General features: G+C 41.3%; 1 protein-coding gene and 1 non-coding gene across 2 annotated transcripts in view; both read right to left on the bottom strand.

Moving 5' to 3' along the window:
* SYN3 (synapsin III) overlaps window positions 1–26,652 on the bottom strand; it is a 367,029-nt gene that overhangs the window by 61,722 nt on the left and 278,655 nt on the right. The gene's annotated exons all lie outside the window — the stretch shown is intronic.
* LOC126023590 (U6 spliceosomal RNA) lies at window positions 248–349 on the bottom strand. Its single transcript, XR_007500703.1, has one exon. It is a non-coding gene; the product is annotated as a U6 spliceosomal RNA (small nuclear RNA).

The following is a 26,652-nucleotide window of genomic DNA, read 5'->3' as shown; positions in this document are numbered from 1 at the left end:
TAAAAAATTTTTTTAAAAATGGAAAAGAAAAAAGAAAGGAAGGTCATGGAAAAAAAGAGGAAAGGAGGAAGAGGGAAATAAAGAAGGAATAAAGGAATGGAAGAAGATCGGAGAGAAGGAGGAGGAATAAAGGAACAAGTTATCTATGTTATCTTATAATCAGTTTTAAATATGAAAACAAGACATAAAGAAAAAGATGCAGATGGTGAAATTATCCATGGAAAAGTTCATCTCTCTCTCTCTCTTTTTAAATATGGAACGCTTCACGAATTTGCATGTCATCCTTGCACAGGGGCCATGCTAATCTTCTCTGTATCGTTCCAATTTTAGTGTATGTGCTGTTATGCTCGTTTGGGGCCACGCCTAGTGCTGCTCAGGGATTACTCTGGTTTTAAACAGTACTCCTTCTGGTACTTATGGGACAATATGAGATGCTAGGGGATTGAACTCTGGTTGGTTGGCTGCATGCAAGACAAACATCACACCCACTTTACCATGACTTTGGCCCTGAAAACTATTTTTTAATCTCAAAATTAAAAAATAGAAGACAGTATGAAGTTCCATGATCTTCCACTTATTCCTTAAACACTGGGACAACCACAGTTTTTCTATTGAGTATCAAATAAAGATATGACTGTATTTTGGGGTCACATAGTATAGGAAGTACCCACAGTACAGGATGATGCTAAAATATGGTCTCAACTGGTATTAGTTTCTCTGAGAACAGCAAGCCCATTGCTGTTAGTAGAGGAAACACTGTCACACTGCTCGGGACACTCTTAGATGGGATCCTCCCATTTCCCACCACTGGTATCTGTCTCCTTTTCTGCTTTCAGTTTCTTGCAGTAGAGGTGTGGGATGTCACTCTCCTATTTGTATGTATCTATGTACTTTTAACTTCATGCTTCTTTTCAGTCATGCAATGGATACTCATATGTCTTATTTTTTTGTGAGTCATGCTGAAATCAATAAAAAATCATTTCACAGATGCAGAAATAAAGTCTACTACATCTAGATGTACAAAAGTCTAAAAATAATTCTCTTTTTGAAGGAGTACTTTGGAAGAAGTACTAAATATAATCAAGATCCTTCCTTCCTTCCTTCCTTCCTTCCTTCCTTCCTTCCTTCCTTCCTTCCTTCCTTCCTTCCTTCCTTCCTTCCTTCCTTCCTTCCTTCCTTCCTTCCTTCCTTCCTTCTTTCCTTTGTCACACCCAGCAGCGCTCAGAGGTTACTCCTGGCTCTATGCTCAGAAATCGCTCCTGGCAGGCTCAGGGGACCATATGGGATGCCAGGATTTGAACCACTGACCTTCAGCATGCAAGGCAAATGCCTTACCTCTATGCTATCTCTCTGGCCCCAGGATCTGAACTTTCAAAAGAGCTAGTAGCAGAAGTACATTTCTATCTTATCTATATGACAGGACAAAGATCTATAGTCCTGTGAATTTCCCTTCATGGCCATGCCTCAGACCTGGTCCCATAATTTCACTCAAGGTGACATCTGTTGGGTGTGGTGGGAGAATTTTATATCTTCCCCTACTCCTAATTAGGAATAAAATTAAATTTTCTTTATCATTTTATGTCCACTTAACAGTTAGACACACCAAACTCAGAAGAAAAGTAAGCAAGCACTTGAAAGATTTACAAAGAGGCAGAAATTGTTGATTATTATTATCTTTTTATTGAAAATGCTCATGATTTTTGTCCCCCCTATCTTTCTTTCCCAGTATCTTTATGACTGGTACTTGCTAGTGTTTTATGGAAAAAGCAAGTTTTCTGTAGAAAAGTTGTAAAGAGACAAAGCATGGACTTTGGACCATACCAACATAATGCCTCATGTGCAGAAAGCTTTAGGTAATGTCTGGGACAAAGACAAGGAAAGGAATTCAGAATTTGCTTCTTACTTTCCCTTTTCTCTCCAGAATCTTGCTGTCTGTTCCATGAATAATTCTCATGTTCAGATGATGCTGCAATCACTCCCACTGACCCAGATTTTGTCCATCCACTCAAAGTAGAGACTGACTTTTACTTTTACATTCCTGTGACTTTTTTTTTTTTTTTTTTGGTTTCCGGCGGTGCTCAGGAGTTACTCCTGGCTGTCTGCTCAGAAACAGCTCCTGGCAGGCACGGGGGACCATATGGGACACCGGGATTCGAACCAACCACCTTTGGTCCTGGATCGGCTGCTTGCAAGGCAAACGCCGCTGTGCTATCTCTCTCCGGGCCCATTCCTATGACTTTTAAAAGCAATGGTGGGGCCTAGATTTGGGGTAATCTAATAAGTATTAGAGACTGGAAAGCAGCTGGGATTGAGGCATGGGAGCCATTTTTAAGCTGAAAGACTCTGGATAGGACTTCCCCTAGGTGAGAACCACAGAAATTCACCATAAATTGCTGGTAATGAAATGAGAGACGGAGACTAGGTACCAGCAGGAGACTGGCCACTACATTACACACTCCAAGGCTACTTTCATTTACAGAGGTTCTTGGGGATGTGGATTAGAGTACTGGAGACCACCACTAGACTTTCTTTCCATTCTCAACAGAATGTACACTCACATTCACACACAGACACACTCACACACAGATCACACACTCTTACATTGCACCCCACACAGACAAAGTCATGCACACACATTAGACAGACTGTGTCATTGATGTTCCTAAGTTTGCTCAAACAAATGATCTTGGTTGTGCCCTTACAAGTTCTCCATGTGTCTGAGTCTATTACAAGTTGGGAACTGTCCGAGTCTCATATTTGTGAAAATGGCATTGGCATAGGGAAAGGTAAAATGTACAAAGGTCCAATAAATATCCTGGACTGTCTATTTGCCTTGTTCTCACATCTGCCATTGCCAGTGGCTGAATTGATCCTTCATAAGTAATAGATGACTAGGTACAGTCTGTGGACTCTAAGCTGCAGTTATAGAAATAGGTCTGTAAGATATACAGTATCTTCCTCATCTATGAGCACTTGTAATTCTGTTCATATGTCCACTGTATATTCTTTCAATGTATGTAATTATGCACATATAGATGCACATATCTATCAACTATTTATCTTAGTAGATAAATGTTAGTAATAAGATAGAAAAAAATGGGACCCTGATGCGAGATATTGGAGAGAGTGTGACTGCCATGGAAAAGGCTAGGAAGGGCTTTTCTCAGGGTGAAGTTTAGGGTCCTGAGTCTTTATCCCCAGGACAGGGTACGCTTCCTGTTTGTGTGTCTCTTGGGGGAAAGATCAGTTCTGCCACCCTCCGAGGGTCCCTATGATCTACACCACCAGAAATGACTCTTGCTGCCGGGAGAGAAAACGATTCTCCCCAGCACAAAGCCTGGCTGTCTCGCTGGCACCTTCTTGCGTGGGAACGCGCAGCTACTCTCAACAGCCCTTTCTTTTTCTCTGCAGCCTGCAAGCTGGGGAGGCGGCCAGCTGGGTGGTTCTCACATTGAGAAACTGGGCGGGCCTGGGCAACCCTTTGGCCTTGGTCAAGGAGCCAGGCTTTGGCCCCGCCCTGGACATTCTATAGAATGTAGAAAGGAGCAGAGAAAGAGAGCTTTGTGTCATGTCCCTCTTAGCAGGTCATAGGGGGACTAGCCACTGACAGCCATGAGGGCAGAGAGGGTCTGTCCATTTTATCAGAACTTGCAGGGAGCCTGATCCCTGTTGAATGGCCCCACAGGGCAAGTGGGAGCAGAATGGAGAGACCACTGTGTCTGACTTCATGGGCTGTGAAAAAACAAAATCGAATGTCCCTTCCTCCTCCAAAGGAGCAGAGTTGGGTTAGCCAAACAAATGAAGTTTCTTAGGAGTGCCAGAGGACTGTATGCTCCTTTGTAAAAGCAGGAGATCATGCTTTGAAAAGAAGAGAAGTCAGATATTTTTTTCTGTTCACATGATCCTCTTCTCCAAAGTCCCAGCAGTGTGAATTCAGTGCTTTACAAGGTCAACAGCACTGTGGGTCTTGAAGCAAAGTACTGGCTACTGTTATTGACCAGAGATGAATGACCTTGACTGCATCTGTCTTTCATGCTCCAAGTCCAAAGCACAAGGGACTCTTCCTGACCTCTGCCTACTAGTAGAGAAAGTTGAGACAACAAGCAGACATAATCAAGCAACAGGGCAGAGTTATGTAGGTGCTAAGCAGTGACTGGCAGATGAGCCAGGGAAGTTTCTTGGAAGACTGTTTAAGCTGTGAGTTCAAGATTGAGCTGGGATGAATTCAATGCAGAAGAAATTGAGGTTGGAAGTAGGATGGGTATTGAAAATTTCACATGCAAATACTTATGGGTAGGAGAAATCTAGCAAGTTCTAGAAAATCCATATGACTTAATATTTTACTGCATGCAATAGGAAGAGAGATGAGATGATGTCAGAGGAACTATGATCTGATCATGATGTGGTAGCAAAGAGGCTTTTTATCTCATCAAAGGGGAGCCTTTGATGAGCATGTAGCTCTACAGAGCTGTGATGCTGCATTAGGAGGTCTCCTCATGGCTACCCTATGAACAATGGATTAGAAGGTTGGAGGAGCATTGCACATTCCTGGACAAGAATGAGTATTGGGAGCATGGGCAGTGGTAACAGGAGTTGGGCACTGGATGAGCTGGGTGTGGTGTTGGGAGAAGGAAGAAAGTATCATCAAAGGCAAAGCCAGGTACCAGTGGTGTCAGGTGCCAGGTGCCATTGCCAGGTGGCAAAGACCAAGGCCTTCTATGCAGAACTTGTGCCTTTCAATCTTTGAGAGACCAGCTCTGAAGCCCACCCCTATTGTTTAAAGTAAGGGTCCAGAGCAGGAGGATACAGGGGAAGGGAAGCTCTGACAGACATTGATTCTGATGAAAGACTTCATTGATTAAATGAAAAAAAATGTGTTGGCTCCAGACAGTGGCTGGAATTCATAATCCAATCAGTGGACTGGAATGACTGAATAATTTTTTGATGCTCAAAAAAAGAACATAAAACAACTTGGATTTCATAGTTTTCTTTGATCCCTGGTGACCATAATGGTGGAAATGACCAGGATGGGGAGAGGAAAAATGAAGTCCATTTGTGTGCATCTTTTAATAGAGTAGTACTTTTCCTAGATAGTTAATATGTGTACATGAGCATTAGCTCATAAAATGAAGTCCATTTGTGTGCATCTTTTAATAGAGTAGTACTTTTCCTAGATAGTTAATATGTGTACATGAGCATTAGCTCATACAACATGCACATGAGCACATGCACAAACATGCAAACACACCCATGTTACTAACAACTGTTCTGCAGTCATCATCAGTGCCATTCTCTTCATTTGCTCTAACCAAGGAACTGCCCTAGAAATGCTCACTCCCCCCAAAACCAGATCAAACATTGTAGAATAAAAATATAAAGCATAAAGTCCACGTATTGGGTGAGTCCTCCACCTGGCATAGCACCTCTAGCCCCTTCGGCTGACAGGTCTGATAAAGCAGGGTAATGGTGAAGAAATAATTCACAAGTAGTCAGTTAAAGCTCCATTGGGGTTAGTTCACTTTATTTCTAACCACTTTTCTCTGCCATGAATCTCTCTGCCATGTGCTCATTTTTTGCTGAGCTCTCCCTGCACTCTTAAGCCATGTCATGCTTCCTGTCCTTTTTCTGCTTCTTCTACCACCTTCCCTCAGCCAAACTTTTTCATTCTTTATTTAAAACAGCCTGCTCTATCCTAAGTGTGGGTGGGCCTGATCATCCAGGTGAGATTAGCATCTCAAAAGAAAGCTTAGGTAAAAGGACATTGGGGGAAGGGTTACAAAACATGCTTTTTTTTTTTTGAACATACGTCTTTATTATATTTCAGCAATTGTCAATATAAATATATTATTTTAGCTTCTTTTTTTTTTGCCACACCTGGTGACACTCAGCGGTACTTCTGGCTATGCTCTCAGAAATCTCTCCTGGCTTTGGGGACCATGTGGGATGCCAGGGGATCGAACCAAAGTCCATCCTAGGCTAGCATGCGCAAGGCAGATGCCTTACCACTTGCACCACAGCTCAAGCCCCATAAAACATGCTTCTCAGACACAGTCTCATGCCATCAACGTGCCAACATTGAAGAGTAGGTCTTATTAGAACATGGAGCAAAACTAAGAACAGCTTTTAGCTGCATCTCCAGGAAGAACCAAAATTAGGTTTCTGAAACAGAGAAATGAGCAGAGAGAAACCCTGATGTTCTAGACAGGATTCCTTAAACGAAAGCGAGCAGGCCACATGCAGCCCACTGAGGACATTTATCCAGCATGCCAAGTGTTGTTGTTACTGCTGACCATTCTGCTTAGCAGCTGACTTGTCCAGGGCCACCATGCACATCTGTGGAATGTGTGCCACACTCTCCAACTCCCCTCCTCCTATCTGACTTCTCAATCTCAGGCTCAAACTATAGTCCACCAAAGGAAGGCCCATAGTTTCCATTTAAATACTGGTAAGTTTGTTGATTTAACTTTACTTATTCTTCATTTTAAATATTGTATTTGTTTCTATTTTTTTCCTTCAAAATAAGATATATGCCGTGTGCATAAAATATATATATATATATATATATATATATATATATGGTTTTTTGGACACATTTGGTGACACTCAGGGGTTACTCTTGGCTATGCAGTCAGAAATCGCTCCTGACTTGGGAGTCCATATGTGATGCTGGGGGATCGAACTGTGGTCTGTCCTAGGCTAGCGGGTGCAAAGCAGATGCTCTGGCCCCTGTCCATATATTTTTTTAAACTATAATCTGTTTCTCCAACAGTCTGAGGTACAGAGAACTTGCCCCTGGTTAAAATTTTTGAGAACCCCTCTTTTAGGAAAACCTGGGCCTGCCCATTCAAGTGGACAGAATGTGCAAGGTACTATTTTGTTTTGTTTTATTTGTTTATTTTGCTTTTGGGTTTTGGTTTTTGGGCCACACCTAGGGGACATTCAGAGGTTACTCTTGGCTCTGCATTCAGAAATTTCTTCTGGCAGGCTCAGGGGACCATATAGCATTATGGGAATGAAACCTAGGTTGGTGAACACCCTACCCACTGTACTATTACTCTGGCCCCAAGGTAATATTTTGTTTACAATTTTATAATTTTTTATAATTTATAATTTTTGTGATAATTGTTTTTGTTTCTGTTGTTGGCTTGTTTCCTTGTTCTCTACTCTGGCCGTTCAGTTTCCAGATATGACAAGACATCAAGAAACCCTCTGTCTCCTGCTCAGTTACTTTCCTAAACTTTCCTACTCTTAGCATCCTGCTGGGGAGTGGTAGGGCAGGTGTCTATAAAGTTCCCCAGGGGTCTCAGCCAGCCTCAGGGGTTGCCGTCCAGCTGCCTTGAACAGCAGTTTCAGAAGTAGTGACTCTGGATCATGGATGAGTGGTGCTTGGGGTGCTGGACAGACCCTGGTAAAATTCCGATATTCCTGGTTTGTGCCACTCAGCACCCCCATCTTGGCCCCCAGTCATTGCTGTTTCTTGTGCTCTCAAAGGTGACCTTTCCAGGATGAGTCACTACTTTGGGAGAAAGAGGTTTCTGTAGAGTCCAAGATAGAAGAAGCTATAGTTCTGAGGCAAAGCTAAGGTTGGTGATGCTAAGTGAAGAGTGATAGTTTATCATGCCTGCCTGTGTTATGTCTGTCTTCACCCTAGACTTGATGAAAACCAGTCTGAGAAGAGACTGAAGAGAAAGGGAGAGAACTTAGGACCCAAGTGAGGGGGCCATTGCTGCTGCCCCAGAAGCCCACTGAATAGGTTCTTGGAGGCACAGATGCCCAAATTTTGCTTTCCTTGGAGAACTGTGGTGACCCAGCTATCTGTATCCAGCATAAAGAACTACGTGTCCCTAAGACTTTATCCAAATTGCCATTGACTCACCAATCTTATCTAGTTGTTTAGGACAAGCTCACACCCCCAAAACAGACTCTAGGGAAGGGATGATAGGATTGAAAAGGAACAAAAGAGGGGATGTTCTACCTGGATCATTACCTGCCAGGGTCCTGACATGCTACCACCCCAGACTTCCTCTGCTCTTGACCCCAATCTCCCCAATAGCACCCATATGGGAAGAGATGTTGACCCCCTTTCAGTATCAAGTCTTCCACCTTTATATCACAGTATCTTAGCTGGGAGAGGGTCAAGGGGTGATAGCCACAAAGCTTTCCCATCCAGGTGCATTCCAGAAATGGAAGCCAATGAGTTATCTGGTGAAGGTAGAGGGGATAGGTCCCACATATTTTGGCATCTACAAGGTTTGTCTGGGCATCTGTCCGAGAAATTCTGGCTTGTTTTAGGGAGTGTCTATCTGTGTAGCTCAGAGGTGCCTGAGAAAGGCCCGGTGCCAACCCAAAGTTTCAGTCTCACTTTATCTAAACAGTGCCAATTTACAAACACTACCCCCATGTCCAGGGTTGCCACATTTCAGCTCATCTTTCTATCAACCTCCCATGCTCAGAGCTTCTTCTCTCCCTTAACATAAATGCAAAAGGTAAGCTCAGAGGATGACAGGTAATAAATGCTAGGACATGAGAATTTGAACTTGAGCCTGTCTAGCCACTAAACTGAAGTAAAGAATGTTTCTTGGATATGTACTGCAGGCTGGCACTTTGCTACCTTGCGGGTTCAAAAACAACAAGTACTTTCACATATATTAGAGTACTAGAAATTTCTACATTCCTATTGAAAATTCAGCATTGTAAGCAAACAGGGAAAGGTATAGACACCTAGGGGAGAGGGGCTTACTTTTTTTGGGTTCTCAGGAATGCTTCTGACAGAAACAGAGATCCAGGAATACATTGCTGTTCAAGAAGAGCAGGAATTGTCTGTCTGAATTACGAGATAAAATGTTTGAGGCCAGATACAACATCACTGAGCAGTTGGGGGCCCACTGGCAGAGAATGAGTGAATCAACAGTGGTTCAGTCACATAAGGAACATTTTGCAAACCTTCCAAGGAATAGACTAGAGTCACATAAAAATGATGTAAAAATGATTGAATTCAAAGTGTTATGTGTGCCTGTCTGAGTGTGCACACATGTTTCTGTTCACAAGGATGTGAATAAGGAGAGGGGTTCACTGGGGAATTCACAGGGAGGTGCTGACTGCTGGGTGAGGCGCTCCAGGGTCAGGGCTCCCCAGACAGTCCCAGGAGGGGGAGGCCACAGAGAGACACCAGGTTCCCAGGAGCTGAAAGGCGGGTGTGGCACAGTGAGGGTTTGATTTGGCAACTGTATTGACATATTCTAGCTCCAGCCTGAGCTGCGGATACTCAAGGCTATATTCCAATGGGCACTGAGTCCACAATAGTCACAGCAGACACCCAAATGGGCGGGACTGAACTTGACTGGAGAATGGGAGACTGGTGGGAATCGAGAGAAATACTGGGGATTGTGGGGGCTGCAATGTGGCCTGAGGAATACAGACTCACTAGAGCTCTTAGAAATTCCTTCCCTTCCCTTCCTTTCTTTTTATCTGTCTCTCCCAGGGGTGTCAGGCCCAACTTAGTTACCCTCCCCAATCCACACTCAGGGAAACTATTCAAATCCACTCTCTGGGTTAGGAAGATGGTTCAAAGGGCTAGGCACCTGCTATAAAAACAGATAGCCCAGATATTGATCTAGAGCACTGAATAGTCTTGAAAACAGCCAGCCAGAAGTGACTCCTAAATACTTCTGGGATGTCCCCCAAAGAGATCTGCTTTTTCTTCTCATCTCTTCCTTCTAATATGTTCTACTCAGAAGCCTGCCATCTTTCACAGAAAGTGCTCCTACCTCCTAATACTGTGCCAGAGTTACCCTCCTGTCTGTCCACACACCTCTCTTCCTGGGTCCTCTTGGTTCATTTTTTTTCTTTTAATTAAAACCTCAATGCTGGCTGCTCTGTGATGGAATCTCAATCCCTCACATTCCTCAATAGGATCCAGGCTAGTTTGGTGGAATAGGACCAAAGAATGTTTCTTCTTTACTCTTGTTGGTGCCTTGAGGAGGGAAGTTTCTAAAATATTTGAAGGCTCTTATCCTTACTTGTTCTTGCAGAGGCTCAGTGCACCTTCTTATTTGGTGAAAGAGGGAGAGTAGTTAAGCCTCTACAGTATTTTCCAGGTGTCTGGTTGCTCTCCAGAAAGATCTGGCTGCATTGTCTATTTCTTTCTTTTCTGTCTCTTCTCCCATAGGATGGGCCTGTCTTATTCTCCACCATGTCCTCAGCAACTCATTGTTACTACTTAATAGCAGGTGAGTAAAATATTCTGTAAATGAAGGAATAAATGATACTATCTTTGGTCCCTATGTCTAACAGGCTCTTATTTCCCCCAGAGAAGTGTCTGGATGTCATTGTTAAACCACATTTCAGTGGTTCTTTGGAAAAACCTCTCATCCTGGCCAAATCTGTATGTTGTTCGTGTGTGTGTGTGTGTGTGTGTGTGTGTGTGTGTGTGTGTGTGTGTGTGTGTGTGTGTAAAACTTGTGTGTTAAAATTCAAATGTAAACCTTCTCTGGTCAGTCTCTTGATCCTTTTTGTATTCCTCAAGGTCCCACAGCACATTTTTGGGAGTGATTATATTTTTAAATTTGGGGTTTTGAGGACACATTTGGCAGTGCTGAGGGTTTATTCCTATCTCTGTGCTCAGGGATCACTCCTAGTAGTGCCAGGGGACCATATGCCATAAAAGAGATAAAATCAGGGTTGGCCACATGTATTGCCTCAAATTATCTCTACAGATCCAGAATTCTTTTGTTTTACTTGGGAGTTTGTAGCTTCCTTATTTGTCTACCCAATCAGACTATCAAGTCTTTGAAACCAAGGCTGAGCTCTTCTTTTCTTATCATTCTCCAGAATTTATCTCAGTGGGTCTTTCAATTCAACAGACTCTATTGGGTATGATAGAAGCTGCTTGATAGATTACTCCCAGTGTTGAGTACACAGGCCAGCCAACTTTTGACCATCTTTTCCCAGTTAAGCTTTCTCCTCAGTTCTAGGAGAATATTTGCTACAGAAGGCAATTTTTTCTACTCAACTTGTCAGATGGTTTTTATACTTTGGATTCAGAACTTCTTATATCTAGAGTTGTACATTGCAGTGTCAATTTAAGGATATTTATTATCTTCTCTCTTATTCTTGTGGTATAGTTCAGACTAAGCATTAAAAATCAATAATAAAAATTCAAAACTATTTTTCCTCTCATGATATTCCTTCCCTATGTCTAGGCTGTCAACAAAACCAAGTTTCTCAGTTCCAGAAAGGTAGAATATATAAAAGAACTCCTATTTCCAGAGGGATGTTGGGAAGATCAACCAAAAATGTGGTTCATTTCCCTCTTCACAAGTCATCATTTATTAACTTCTATTCACTTTTGTGGACAGTACAGCACAGTCTTATCTATGATTCATCACACTTGCCACAGTAATCTTAGCTTTTATGGAGAACCTCCAAATGGTGCCTAGTTTTGCACCATTTGCTTTCACCTTTACAGTCTCTATAATTAAAACTCTCAATATTAAACTTACATATTATTTTAACCATATGAAAAAAAACAAGACTCAAAAAATCATGGGTATCTTCCCATGGTAGTCCAGATTGTATGTAATCAGAGCAAGACTAGAAACCAGCTCCTTCTGATGCAAAGACTTTTCTCACTACATCAAGCTATCTTAGCTACTTATCAACCCAAGAGGTTGCATTAATACAGTATTGTTTGAGCAAGACCTGAGAGAGGTAAGAGAAGAGGAGTTATGTGGGATTGGGGAAGTCAGTCAGGAAATAAGCACCCCAAGCAGAGAGCAGCACAGAGAAAGGTTGAGGTGGGAGCTCTTCAGATAATAAGGAATGACAAAAAAAAAAAAAAGACAGCAGAGTTTTCTTGGTGAACTGAAGAGAGACCATATTGATAAAAGGTATAGATTATCCTTAATAAGGGATAATTTTGACCTAAGAAGATACCTGGAAATGTATAGAGACATCTTTAATGGCTTCACCATTTTACAGGAATGTTTTTGGCATTACTGACAATGCCAGAAGTTGCCAACCATCTTCCAATATATACAATATCTACCTTCCTAATAAAAAAGGATCCAACTCTAAGTATCAATGGAATGGAGAATGAGAAACTGGTGTGGAGCTTTAGAGCGCATTGCATTTCTCTGTAAGATAAGGGCACCCTTTGATAACATTGAGATTAATGACATAACCATATTTATATTTGGAAAGGAACTCCAGCTCAATATGTTAAGAATAAGGATTGTGAGGAAGGGGCAAAGGAGGAAGCAGGAAGACCTGACATAACCTGGGCATGAGATATGGTGTGACTTAAGCTCCCCTAGGAGAAAAGTAAAGTCAGAAAATCCATAACGAGGGACCAGAGCGATAGCTCAGTGGTAGGATATTTACCTTGCACGTGGCCAACCCAGGATCTACTCTGATTCAAATCCTCTTCATCCCATATGGTTTCCTGAGCCTGCCAGTTGCAATTTCTGAGCACAGAGCCAGGAGTAATCCTTGAGTGCCACTGAGTGTGGCCCCAAAACACACATACACACACACATAAAGAAAGAAAGAAAGAAAGAAAGAAAGAAAGAAAGAAAGAAAAAGAAAGAAAGAAAGAAAGAAAGAAAGAAAGAAAGAAAGAAAGAAAGAAAGAAAGAAAGAAAGAAAGAAAGAAAGAAAGAAAGAAAGAAAGAAAGAAAGAAAGAGAAAGAAAGAAAGAAAGAAAGAAAGAAAGAAAGAAAGAAAGAAAGAAAGAAAGAAAGAAAGAAAGAAAGAAAGAAAGAAAGAAAGAAAGAAAGAAAGAAAGAAAGAAAGAAAGAAAGAAAGAAAGAAAGAAAGAAAGAAAGAAAGAAAGAAGAAAGAAAGAAACTTCATTACTGGGCACCTTATAGGGTTTCAAGATTTTTACATTCAGTATCTTGGTGACAGCTGATCATTATTAGCTTCCCCTGGTGTTAAGTTCTTTAAGTAGTTTGACAGCCCTGATGTAAACACTTTTTATTTTTGGTAGAAAGAAGAATGTTTTTATCTTGTACTTGACCATCCAGTGTCTGCTTTGAATGATACTATTTCTCTATCAATCTAATAGATGTCTGGGCTACAAGTAGGCACATGCCCTTATAGTGGCGCAAACAGAAATCTTTTGGAGATGTCCAGATGGAACTCTCCTGTGGCTCCTCATGCTTTTCTTCAGTAAGCATACTCGAGGGAGGTGGCTGTCACTCACACATTTCATTAACAATAGACACTGGCACCAACACTGGCATCTGAAGCCAGGCACTTGTTGTCATTCTTCCCAGCAGAGCCAAGCTATTTTAGGGTCCTCTTTCTACACTTTGTGAAGTCATTTATACAAGAGTGGACAAGAAGAGGTGGGGATGGGATTGCAGGAGAGCAAGAAGCTCAGCTAATAAAATCTCAGAAGCATGACTCATAGAAAGTGGTGATGACAAGTAGATTTGTGCTGGTGTGTCTATGGAATAATTCATAGCCTTGTCAACACGGTGGGTCTGCTCTGCCTGTCAGGATAAGATGGCTAGTGCAGTAGATGGTGCCCACCCACCTTTCTCCATCTTTGTTGCCTTCCACTGTCCTGAGGTCAAGCTCCTTCTTCACAAAACCCACTTTTCTCAATTGTTCTCTGGATAATCATTTCTTTTGCCTAGAATGCTGGTATGTGAGTCCCAGGGCTGCTGAACGACATGAAGTGGCTTAAGAGAGTCAACATTGATGGTCTCAAGGCCAGCATTATAGAATTCAGGTGTAGGTGGTAAACACTATTTATGGCATCTATGCAGGGTTCCTTTGTCTTTTTCCTAGGCTCTAATGGTTTAGCAATCATCTTGGGTGCTCTCTTATTTTGAAGCAATCTGACTTCGTTCTCACATGGTGTTCATCTTGTCTTTGTTGGCTACCATATCTGCCACAACACTGTTGTCATGTAAGGTTATACATGAAAGGATCTCAGGCTAGGGCTTTAACATATTGTTTTGCACTGGTTAGTGGACTTAAGCCTATAATTATGTCTTTATCCATCTTTTATCTTTATGGCTAAATGTGTACAAGCAAGATAATATTGCCTTTGGGGAAATGATTCTGCTCTCTTGTTATTGGGGCCTCACTGAGTAGATAGATGCAGTTCTCCTAGAACTGTTGTTTTACCTAATTAGTGGGTAGCTACTATTTATGCCTAAGGGGAATAATTACTGATTCACCCCTTTTGTGATCTTACTGCACCATCAATAATGCTAGTTGATATCTGAGACAGTGAAGGTCAATTGGAATGTTGTATGCTACAATATGAGTGACCTAGCAGTGAGCATATGATCCAAGACAGGACAGAGTTCTGTGACATTTTGAAATATGATGTCAAAAAAGTGAGTCTACCTTTCTTTTGAACAGAACTGTACCTGGCAGAGGTCTTGTTAGTCATATGCCAATGGATGTGGAGATAAACAGAACAGATTGAGATGGGTGACTATACTCTGATGACATCATTTCAAGCCCTGGATCTAATTGCGTCTAAAATTCTTGTGTTTCTAAGATACAGGAATTAGTGAAATTTTTTCTTTAAGCTACTTGGAGTGAGGTTTTCTCTTATTTTTAATGGAAAGAATGCATTGATTTTTACCATTACCAAAATATTTGTTTTTACTAATTTATTTTCAAGGTTGAGGGCTCTTAAGTGACACAGGAAGCCAGGAGACTGCTCCTGTTGATATATGGTAAAGTGAGCCAAAAGTTCTGGGACCACCAGGGCCTGATGGTGTTTAGAAGTCCCTAGAGACATATCTGGTGTTGCCACATAGTCTTTGGCTATGTGATGCCAAGGATCAAACATGAGTCTGTCACATACCAATCATATGTCTTAACCTCTGTTACTGCCTCTGCTCACCAAATTCTTTTTAGAAAAAGCAATTATATCACCACTGAAACTCATGACTAAATTCCTTATGCCAAAAGGCACTTTCCAGTAACTAAAGACACTGCATTACTATCCCTGCCCTGAACTTCCAGTTCTCAAGAAAACTATGCATTGACCAAGTGCTTTGCAATTGCTAATTTTTAACTCCCATTTCTACATACTCATGCAATAGAAAACATTCCAAATTTAGTGTCAGAAACCCTGGGCTCTGATTTGTTATTTTCCTAATTATCAGCCAAATGACTGTAATCATGCTAGGTTTTTCTGAACCTCAGTTTCTTTGTATAATAGGTATAGCAGGCCTATCTACTCTTCAGGATACTTAGGAAGAAGAAATAAAATAAATAAGGGATTGGCCTTGCAATGTCTTTGGGCTATTTCTAGCTGACAGGCTGTCTTTGTTCCTGGGAGATAGACACAGCGGCCCTATATCTACAAATGGTCTATACCCACTTTCCACCCATAGCAAAGTGAAAAATCATTGTTATAGACACTTCCAGGCCTTCAAGCAGAAAATTAACAGCAGAGAGTTGCATTTTCTTCTTCAATATACTTCAATGCATGATGACCTTTTGGGGGGAGAGGCTACACCCAATAATATTTAGGGGTTAACCCTGATTGCACTTAGGAATTACTCCTGGTAGTGTTTGGGAACAATATGGGATGCCTGGGATAGAACTTGGATCATCCACATGCATGGCAAGTGCCCTACCCTCTGTGTAGGGCTGTGTGATGTCTTTAACAGATAAAATTTGCTAAGTCTGCTCTCAGATTTTCTAGAGAAACAAGATATAGTTCCTGTGGACAGGGTTTTCTCATGTATCTGGGTCTCTAGGACTTCCTGCCTGAAGAGCTCCTGTCTGAATTTTCTAGAATGATAACATCATGCCTTAGCAAGACATGAGACTTGACCAAAGACCCAACCCAGTGGAATTTCTGCCGACACTCCTCCAGCAGACTAGAGAGGGAACATATGAGTAAAGCAGGAGAATCTACCTTCACATTCTACCCTTCAGGCACCCTGAGGATGACAATCCATTCTTTCCATCCTCTTCCCAGAAATGTCCTCATTTTTCCTTTTCCTTTTCTCCAAACTATGGAAGAACTTATTGATTGGCTGGGAGCAAGACACCCAAACCTCCCATGTGCCTGCTGGGGGGCGGGTGCTTTTACCTGGAATACTAATGGTTTGTAAAATATCCTGAAATTTTCCCCTTGGACCTCTGTTTTGTCTGCTTGGTCAACACTGCAAAGGCATTTCTTTGCCCACTTTATGGGTCAGTTGCTTTCTAAAGCTTTCCTTAACCATTACCTCTTCCCTTCTCTCCCCATCCCAAACCCTCAGCATATCCTATCCAGGCACTCTTCACACTGTATTCTACCTCATTCCATTTCAAGGGACATTTTAAAATAAAACTGGAAATCATATTTTCCTGCATAATATGAGGAATTTAATACCCATCTTTCTCATCCTTTCAGCACTATGCCCCAAAGCTAACCATGTTTAACCATTTCTTTGGAGGGTTTCTAGAAATTTCTACATAAGCATACAGGGTATGTTTCATTGGCTATTTAAACCCCCATGGATCATATAAAGTTGTAAATCTGCAACTTGCATTTTCCACTTACTTCACATTTTTAATATTGTGAAAAAACACATTCTGTATGTTTCTCTATTGCTGTGTGTGGTTTAAAATCTGTCATCAAATTAAAAAGTAAAAAAGAATGGGGCTGAAGAGAGAGAGCCAATGATAGAGCACATGCCTGTATGGTGTGTCTCTGAACTTCTGCCCAGTACTGCAGGACTCCCTGAGAATCAGATTGTCTGGTTCTGTTTGTTTCCTGATCACCAGGAGGCCTTCACTGTTTGATTTGGTCTCTATTAAGAAATACATCTAAGAGATAGTGCATCTAAGACATAGTGGAGAGATTAGGAACATATCTTGGTTGAGGCTGATCCATAGCACCACGTGGTCTTACAAGCATTGCAAGGTATTGACCTGGAGCCCCACATACTGCTGGGTGTGGTCCTGAAAGATTCCAAGCAACATTGGTGTGGCTCAGGAACCCCACACACCATAGACTCTGACCAGAATCTCATCCCCAGGTCCTCATATTGAACTGCAAGTTTGATTGGCTGAGGACTGCCAGGAGTGACTACCCGGTTACCCTGAGAATTGTTTGGGATCTCCCCCTAATATTTCTTGTCTCTTTCTCTCTCCTTCTCTCTTTTGTTTTATTTGTGAGGTTCTACTCCCCCATCCTAAACACTTCTAGCAGCTTATAAAGTTTATAGTCTTTGAAGTGGTTGCCCTTATAACTTTAAACAGTATACATAAACATTTATTTCTTGATTTATCAACTTTATTCCAAACCCAAGATGCGGGCTCTTTACCATGACAGATGTAGAAATTTAGGCATGTCTACTTCTCCCCACATCCCTTCCTTGGCTGTGTTGGTTAAGCCTTTTCTTTTTATACTGCTGTGGCTTAGAACATTTACATTCTGTTCTGTAACTATAAACCCCACAGCTGTTTAGCTTTAGTTCTATATTTAAGTGAATATGATGTTCATCACCAGAGTAAGCATTTCATGTCTCTCTGCTTCTAGAATAGTGATTTTGTTGTATCTTTAGGGATCTAGATTTTATAATTAAGCCCCCTAGGATTTCCTTGACTCCATAAACTTTAGAGTCTGATGCTAATTTTCTCTGAATTTAGATGTTGGTGAAAAGTAGTCTTTAAGCTTCCTGAATACATAAAAGACAACTGATTTCCTATTATATTTGAAGGAATAACCATTATGTTCAAAATTCTGTATTCATTTCTACCATCTCTCTCTGTTTCCTTTTTTGTTGTTATTTTTGTACCTGGGGGTTATAATTGTACCTGGGGGTGCAATTAAGGCTTATTCCTATATTTCTGCCCAGGGATCACTCTTAGTGCTGATATGAAGTTCTGGGCATCAAACCTAATTGGCAGCATGCAAGGCAAGTGCTTTACTCTCTGTAATATCTCTTTGGCCATGCTATACTGTCTTTTGGCATAAAAGGTTACATTATGGACCTGCCTATATTTTTACTTTAAAATATTTCCTAATTTTATTATTTGAGTGCTCTTTATCAAAAATGGATAATATAGTAATGCGGTTATTTATATTCTTTAGATTCAGGCATTATTTAAATCCAGAAAGTTTTCTTCTATTATATCTTTAAATGTCTGTATCCTATTAATATGTTCAGGTATGTTTGAATATATTTTGTATTCTACAAGTGTTTCCTTTGTATTTCACTTAATTCATTGTGTTTATTATGTTCCCTTCTTTCACTTAAAAAATTCTTACTATAGTACAGACATTGATCGTAAATAAGTTCTACATCTCTTATAGAAATGCTGATTTTTTCCCTATATAAAAATTTTTTGGGGGGACTCACAGATAGTGAGGCTGCCAGGTTCATCCTAATGTTCACTCTTGAAGGTTCAGCTCACCAACTTACACTCACCAGTCTATGTGTTTGAAGTCTCTGGAACCATCTTCCAGCTACCTATCATAGGTTAAGCATAATTATTTTTTTTTTGTTCCACATTGCATACTGGCTACATTTTGTAGTTTTACTTCAAAACTGCTTTACTCTCATCTATTGGGTGGATGGGACAGTGCGCTGAACCTACAAGCACATTCCACATTTTTTGTCTCAGGATCCATGATCAAAGAGATCTTTCCACTATGGCACCTCTATCAGGATCTCCATGCATTACCCAGAAATAAGATTTCTGGGGTCTCAGGCAGCTCTTCCTATGATTGTTCACAAGGCCCAAACTACCATCTCATTGCTAAGACACATATGGAATGGGGTCACATATAAAACATCACACTGGTTTCCAGCATGGTGCATCCTTCATGCTCAATCATGGGCCCTTCACTTTTGGTGGAAAGAATATCCACTATTCAGGTAGGGGCCATAGTACACTTCCATGACCCACCCATACTTCTCTCTACTCTTCAGGGAGGGGATAGGACTCTGGGGTGGCTCTTTTTCACTTTCAGGGACGTATGGCTCTCTGTCTTCTACCTTCTTGCTTTGATTGAGTTGAAGCCTCCTCAATGTGGGGCTCTGGGTTTTAGATTATTTACTTAGAGAGACACTTTTTTTCTGTAAGGAACATGCCCTATTAGGGCATGCTATAAGTTCCTTCCTCACTCACAGGAGTGTGAGAGAGATTCTTTCAGTCAGTATGGTTCAGAAAACTGGTCTTCTGTTCTGTGGAGTCTGTATTCAGCAAAGAGGTGTGTGTGTGTGTGTGTGTGTGTGTGTGTGAAAGAAACAGAGAAAGAGAGACAGAGAAGGCATGCTATCTTTTTTTTAACCACCTTGACCACAAGTGACCCATATTCCCTCTAGGAGCCTTTGTCACCTATTTTAGTGTAGGGAGTAGGGAGGCCAGGAAGATGACTGCTGCTTGGGAAGTTTCTCTGTGCCTGCTCCTCTCTATTATGGAAAGCAATGCAGATAAGAAGAAGTAGTCATCCATATTAGTCCCAAAGACATCTCCTGGGTTTTCTGGATGGAATGTTCACAACTGCTCATGCTGAAGCTCTGGAAAGCAAATAAATACTTTTTAACTGACACTGAGTCCATTGACACTACCGATCTCAGATGGTTTCTGAGTGAAGATAAGGTTTCTCCACTTCTTGCCCAGCATCCAGCCTTATGACTGACACAAGCTCCTGGTCACAGGATGAAAAGCATAAATGGCTATTCTAGGGGGATAAAATTGTTTTCTACATGCCTCTCTTTTACTTTCAGTGGACTCTGATTTTGGCTACTCTTAGCAGTGCTCAGGGCTTACTCCTGACTCTACACTCAAGGATCACTCCTGGCAAGACACAGGGTACTATTTGTAGTGTCAGGGATGAACCCATGTTGGCAAGTGAAAGGTAAGCATCCTGACTCTGTCTGATCTACTGTTTCTCCACCCTTTTGACTTTTTGTATGTTCTCTTCTCCTTTTTTTAGGAGCAAGTTCAGGGGAGGGATCATCTGGGTTGCTTCATTCTCTCTTCAAACCCATCACAGTTTGGGTCAAGGAATGCATTTCTCATTTCCCTCCAAGGATTCAGCCCACCTCTAGGTGAGAGCTGGTTCAAGCCTGGCTCCTGATTCAGCAGGCTTCCTGATGCCAACTCAACATTTGACAATGTGTCTCCTGGCAGCTTGGATGTCATATTTGACAGTGGGCAAAGGAAATGTCTCTCTGTTGAAGATTCTAAGCACCCCACCAATCCAGTTGGTGTTCAAGGTCACTGGGCTCCAGGGGGGACTGAGATGTGGATTGGATAACTCTCCGTGGGGACTGAGGAGCTTGGCCAACTCTGATCTGATCATTTACTTACTCTGGGAAATGGGATATTAAGAGACTGAAATCAAATAGAGATTTGCCAAAGAGTTGCACCTTCTGTTTTGAATTCTTCTATCTCTGCCATCTACATGAGCACCTTTCTGAGCCAGTTTGTTTTCCCAAGAGAAACAAGGGGCAGAGTCAAGCTGTCCTTGTAACTTATCCAATAATGTGATAATGGAGTCCTAATGGACTCCAGACATATAACTTATAGTAATGATAGAATTATGGATACAAAAATATTATAAACCAGTCAGATCCAAAGAGCCTTTTAGGTGACTCCTGCTGAGTCCAGATTCATGAACAATAAACACTTACGTGGAGGATTGACAGTTATTTGTTATACATAATCATTGTTACAATAAATAATATAAATAGCTGGTACTGACCTCCAGATTTTCAATATATAAGAACCAGCCTGTCTCCACATTTTGCTTTGTGAAAAAAAATCATATAGTAGGTTTAAATGAAGATTTCAGGGGCAAAGATCAAGAATTTTGACATCACATGAGTGAATTTCCATTTGTGTGATTCCCCTCCTGTATCCTTGGGTGAGATGATAATAATTATTCCTCTTATTCTACTTTCATATAGGATATTTTATCCAGCTTCAGTCTACTTTGCTCCTCAGCTACTGATCCTCCCAAAATTTCACTCTGTCTTCCACAGATTACTCCAACCAAATCCCAGATATTTGAACCCAAGTTTGCACCCATGCCCTTCAGTCTGTAGGGTTTCCCCTCCTTAGGAGCAAGTGACTTAGAGCAAATAATACTGATATTTGCTTTTCTTCATTACAGAAAAGGCACTGGAGGTCCAGGGTAATACTTTCAGTTCTGCTATCCATAGATAGCAGATATGGAAACACGGTCAGCAGACAGGTTGGGAAGAACTTGTTGTTACTGGAAAGATTTTAGGATATTCACAGGTAATTGAGAGAAAACCATGGAGAGAAAATATATCATACACTCTGGGTGTGAAGAAAATAGGGGCCATTAGACTTTTGCAAGTCCTTGGAGACAGGAGCTAGGAGAAAGTGAATACTGTGTCCCATGATAGTGAGGTCACATGTCTATAAACACAAGGTAAGGAATCCCCAGCATATCTTCTAGGCCCAAGATCAGAAAGGTAATAAGAAGTTTGTTGGAGAAAAATTTATCATAATGAGAGATTTCTGGACCTTTAATTCTCTACACATTGACCTCACAGTTTTGGTGCTCCACACTCTGAGACTTGGCCTGGCTCTACACACAACTTGGCCCTGAGTCTCCAGTAGCTTCATGGAGTTTGGCAGGCATGGACTTGGACCCATGGACTTCATGGACTTGGTCCTGCAGGCTCTGGGACAGAGCTCCAGACTGGAAATGCCTGCACCCCAGAGCACAGATTTCAAGAACTTGACCTGACAGACAGCAGTGTGTGGATAGCCCCTGAAGGTTTAATAAAGTTGTTTCTGACAACTCAGGGCTCCCCATGCTGGTCCTGTTGAGCCAAGGCCTGTTGGGATTGGTTCAGTATAGAGGCTTTTGCCAATGGACTGGGACTGTGAACTATTTTATTCCTTGTGCAGGAATGTTCCATGGCAGACAGTGACAGGACATGCTGCCAAAAGGACGGGAAGTGCGGGAGAAACAGCTCTGTGATATTTAGGATGGGGCATGTAGAAAGCTCAGTTAAGCACAGGCTCACAGAGGGCCAAGTTCATGCCCTTTGGAGCCCTATCCTTGTCTTCAAACAATAAACTAGACTGAAATGATAAAGAATCAGACCTAGCAGAGAAAGCTCTAAGATTCTCATAGCTATTTGAGTTGTGAAGTGATAAGCAGAGTCTCTGTTTTTTATTCACAACAATTTCTCCTGGTGCCATTGTGTGTGGAAATTCACATTCACAGGAGTATCTGTCTATGGCTGTTTTAGATGCATAGTCTGGCCTTTCATTCAATTCTAGGAGTTTAACACTTTGGAAGGCCCATGACATACTTTGCCCAGTGAATGTCATTCCTCCAAACATAGGATATAGAAAGGAATTTCAAGGGCGCCTCCTTGTACCCTCTCAGTCCTAGATGGGGAAATGAGAATGGATTATTGTTCTTTACATTGTTCTGAGAAGTTCATGCTGGTACTCAGATTTTTCTCATCTATAGACTAAATCTCTGTACAACTTTTGACAGTTTCTACCTAAAATTTTATAGGAATTGGAATGCCAAGTTTTTTTCCTTGTGTCACCTTTTAAAACCAGTATAGACCTTTCCTCATGGTAAATTTGTAGGATCAGTTTAGGATTATACATATTAACTAAGAGAGATAGAGGTTTATGTGCAATGGTGAAAGCTAAAAGCCAAAGTGCTCCCTGGGCTTCTTAGCATACTCCCATTGCAATCTGGACTAGGATCATAGACACTCTGGAAAGACCTTGGTCTTCTGAAGCATAGGCCTCATCTTTAGAGACACTTTGAATGATCAGGACACCAGCTCTAATGGGAATGAGAGCAAGTCGTGACCTTCTGGAATGACTCACACACTAATTTCAAAAGTCTGCTTGTGACCAGAAAAACAAACAAGAACTATGAAATTCAAGGCCACCTTTTTGCAAAGAACCAGAAGTAGGAGACTCCCAGCCTGAAAGGCATTTCCTTTCGATGCCTTTCAATGTGCCTCTCATTGACATTCACAAAGCCTGGACCATGTGCCACCAAAGTGCCAGGCAAGTATGTCCCTTAAATCCCCCCAATCTAAGGTATCATAGAGGCTTGTGGCTAATGCTTCCCTCATTAAATGAAAGGTAACTAATCTATTTACTGTAGTCTTCAATTACCTATATAATACAACTCCCAGATCTTCCTTTTCAGCTCCACTTTAGAATCCTACACAATGTCACAACTTGAAAATGTCACTGGCAACATAACTTCTTCGAACACAACTCTGTCTTTCACCTCAGATGTTCACTGTTGTCTTATATGGGCATTATTATTTACTCATTTGCTCATTCCAGTAATGGGTGTTGTCCTTGATAATGACCTCTCCGTCATCAGTCCCTCATAGTTAGTCAGTGAGCCTGTATATTCAAAATACCTTAAATATGTTTCAAGTTGGTTCTCACATTGCTACCATTTTTTAATACAAGGCAACAGAATCTGTTACTTCCACAGTCTCAAAATGGGTCATCCAGAATTCAGTCACTTTCATTCTTTCGCAACAGAGTAGTAAGACTGATTTTATGTAAATACACATTTGATTCAGTCTTGCTCTTGCCTAAAAGAGTCTCAATGAAGAATTCTGATTTTACCTATGAATGATTGAACTGTTGTGGGAGTTGCTCTTGCATAGTAAACAAGCCAAAATCTGAGCAAGACAGAAAACAAGGACTTTTGGACATATAACACTGTTTTGGACCACATGCAGTATAGGGCTGGGATCCATGAGAGAAAACAGGCAGGCAGGTGAGTCTGGTGATTGCCCCAGACTGTGCCCTGAGAGTAGATTGGAGGGGAATAAAGGAGAACCCCAGGGTCTTGTTGAGTGAACTGGAAAGAAGCTGAATGTGAGAGTAGTGAGACAGTGGAATTTGTAAGTAGAAAATGGAAGATGATGAGGATGAGGCACTGGAAATGGAGGGACAGAGGGGGTTAATGAAAAAAGATTCCAAGATCTTTTGACAGTGCCCTGTGATTCCTGGGGTGAATAACTGATAGAACCATATATGACATGGAGTCCCAGTCATTGAAGAGAACATGCTAGAAGGTTCTAAGTCAAACAATTCACAAAACTCACACAAGGATGGGAATCATTTTTGTTTTCCATAGCCAGTTCCTAGGGAAGGACTAGAGTGCTTAGAAGGGTTAAACCTTAGTAATGAACTAAATAAATCTATCAGCAAAACTGTTCTGGATATGTCATAACAGTGCTTAAAAGGGACCCTCCCCCACGCCAAATGTACAACTGATCTAATATTCCTCCATTTTTCACTAGAACAAAACACAATGTTCCTGAGAATACATACAACAACATCCGGTACCCAACAACATAAAAGTCTTAGTATCTGTCACCAAAATAGAAAATTCCTAGGTATGCAAAGAAGAAGAAAAACATGACCCACAGCCAGGAGAAAAATAAACCATTAGAATCAGATCTAAAATGATAGAGATGATTAAATTAATAAATAAGATTCTTTGTTTATTATGACAAATGGTCATAAAAGCTCATTTGGGTTTTATTAAGATGTCCAGTGATAGAACATTTATAAAAATCTTCTCTAGGTCTTATTAAAATGTCTAGTTATAGAAAGCAAAGCAATATTGTGATGAAGAAACACACAGAGAAGTAAAATGGATGAACATGGACCTGAAAAGCAGAAGAAAAGGTAAATGATCTTGTGGCAATAGTCCCCATGTGATATAAAATTCAGACAGAAAGTCACAAACAAATCATATGGGACAATCATGTCATCTAATGCTTGTATAACCAGAGTCCAAAAGTAAGGATAAGTACAGATAAAATTTGAAAGTAGAAAGTGTTTTCCAAATTCAATGGAAATTTTAAACCCAGGAAACTCAAAGAACTTAAAAATAGAAAAAAGAAGAGAGAAAACATACTGGAGGAAATTTTTTAATCAAATGGCAGAAACTCATGTAAAAGAGTTTTATTCTGTTATTTTATCTCATTTGGGGTTTTACAGAGGTTATGGAGGGGCAGGAGACTGTTCCCAGGGATATTTGTCTCAGCTAGAGTTTCTAGGGCTAAGCAAGACAATGCTGGGGGGTAGGCATGCAGTGCCAAGGATCAAATATATACCCCATACACTCAAGGCATACAGTTCAGCTCTTTGAGTTTTCTCCCTGGTTCCAAAGAGAAAAATTTGAAAAGCATTCAGAGTAAAAAGACTGTTAAGTACAGAAAAACAGGGCCCGGAGAGATAGCACAGTGGCGTTTGCCTTGCAAGCAGCCAATCCAGGACCAAAGGTGGTTGGTTCGAATCCCGGTGTCCCATATGGTCCCCCGTGCCTGCCAGGAGCTATTTCTGAGCAGACAGCCAGGAGTAACCCCTGAGCACCGCCGGGTGTGGCCCAAAATCCTAAAACAAACAAAAAAAAAGTACAGAAAAACAAAGCCAAAAAATGTCAACTTTTTGTTTATTTGTTTTGAAAACCATACCTGAAGGTGCTCAGGACTTACTCTAGGCTCTTTGTTTAGGGATCAATCATGACAGGACTCAGGAGACCATATGGGGTACCATAAATAGAACCCAGATTGGCCACATGTAGGGCAAATGCCTTACCCACTATTTTATCTCTCTGCCCCTGATAGTCAACTTCTCAAAAGAGACCATGTCAAGAGAATGGCAGGACTTAGAAGTGCAGAACTGAGTGATGGTCAAGAGAAAATTCTGCTCCCAACATAAAAAATAGTTTTTTCAAGATGAATACTAAATAAAGACTTTATGCAGGACCAAAAGCTGAGGTCAGTCATTGCAAGTAGAATAGCTTGAAAGGAATGTTAAGGTGAACTCTTAGGGGGTAACCCAAGAGCAGAAAAGAGAGGCACAAGGGGCAGAGCAGGGTGTGAGGGGACACTTGTCTGCAGCAAAATCTAGAGTCTCATTGAATTGACTGAGTCCTCTGGTGGCACTGCTCCTTTTGCCCTTGCACTAGGTCTCATCATCTGTACCTCAAATCTCCTTTGGTCACTTCTCCAGGAAATTCAGCATTTTGTCCTAGGCTTGCTCCTTCTTTTTTTTTTTTTTTTTTTTTTTTGGTTTTGCTTTTTGGGTCACACCCGGCAGTGATCAAGGGTTACTCCTGGCTCTTCGCTCAGAAATCGCTCCTGGCAGGCTCAGGGTACCATATGGGATGCTGGGATTTGAACCACCGACCTTCTGCAAGCAAGGCAAATGCTTTACCTCCATGCTATCTCTCCGGCCTTTTGCTCCTTCTTTTTAACTCTGCTTCCAAGACCTTCAACTGTATGGGATTACACTTTTCCACACCTACCCCTGACCTCATAATTCCCTGGACAGCCAAACCTTATTCTTGACTTTCCATCCCCACTTCATCAAGAGAACCTCTTCCTCTAATGTCACTTCCACTTCTAATACCATCCCATTTCTTCATAGAAAAGGACATTCTTCTGGCATTTTAGCTTCTGGCTCTCTTTGGCATCTTTGGCTTTTTAGCACTAACTAACGCTCATCACCCATAAAGAATCCCAAAGTGGGAAATAAAGAAATGCATGAATAGATGAAGATGCAGAGGCCTTGACTTCATTAATGGTGCAATTTTGGAAGTCATGAGCAGATGTGGATGTCTCACAGGGAAGCCCAGGAGCTTTGGGCATAAACTATACAGCTCAGGAAGTA

Source organism: Suncus etruscus, chromosome 11 (genome assembly GCF_024139225.1).
Source record: "Suncus etruscus isolate mSunEtr1 chromosome 11, mSunEtr1.pri.cur, whole genome shotgun sequence".
Classification (NCBI taxonomy): domain Eukaryota; kingdom Metazoa; phylum Chordata; class Mammalia; order Eulipotyphla; family Soricidae; genus Suncus; species Suncus etruscus.
The sequence above is the reverse complement of the archived record's forward strand: the minus strand, read 5'-3'. Positions and strand labels throughout refer to the sequence as shown.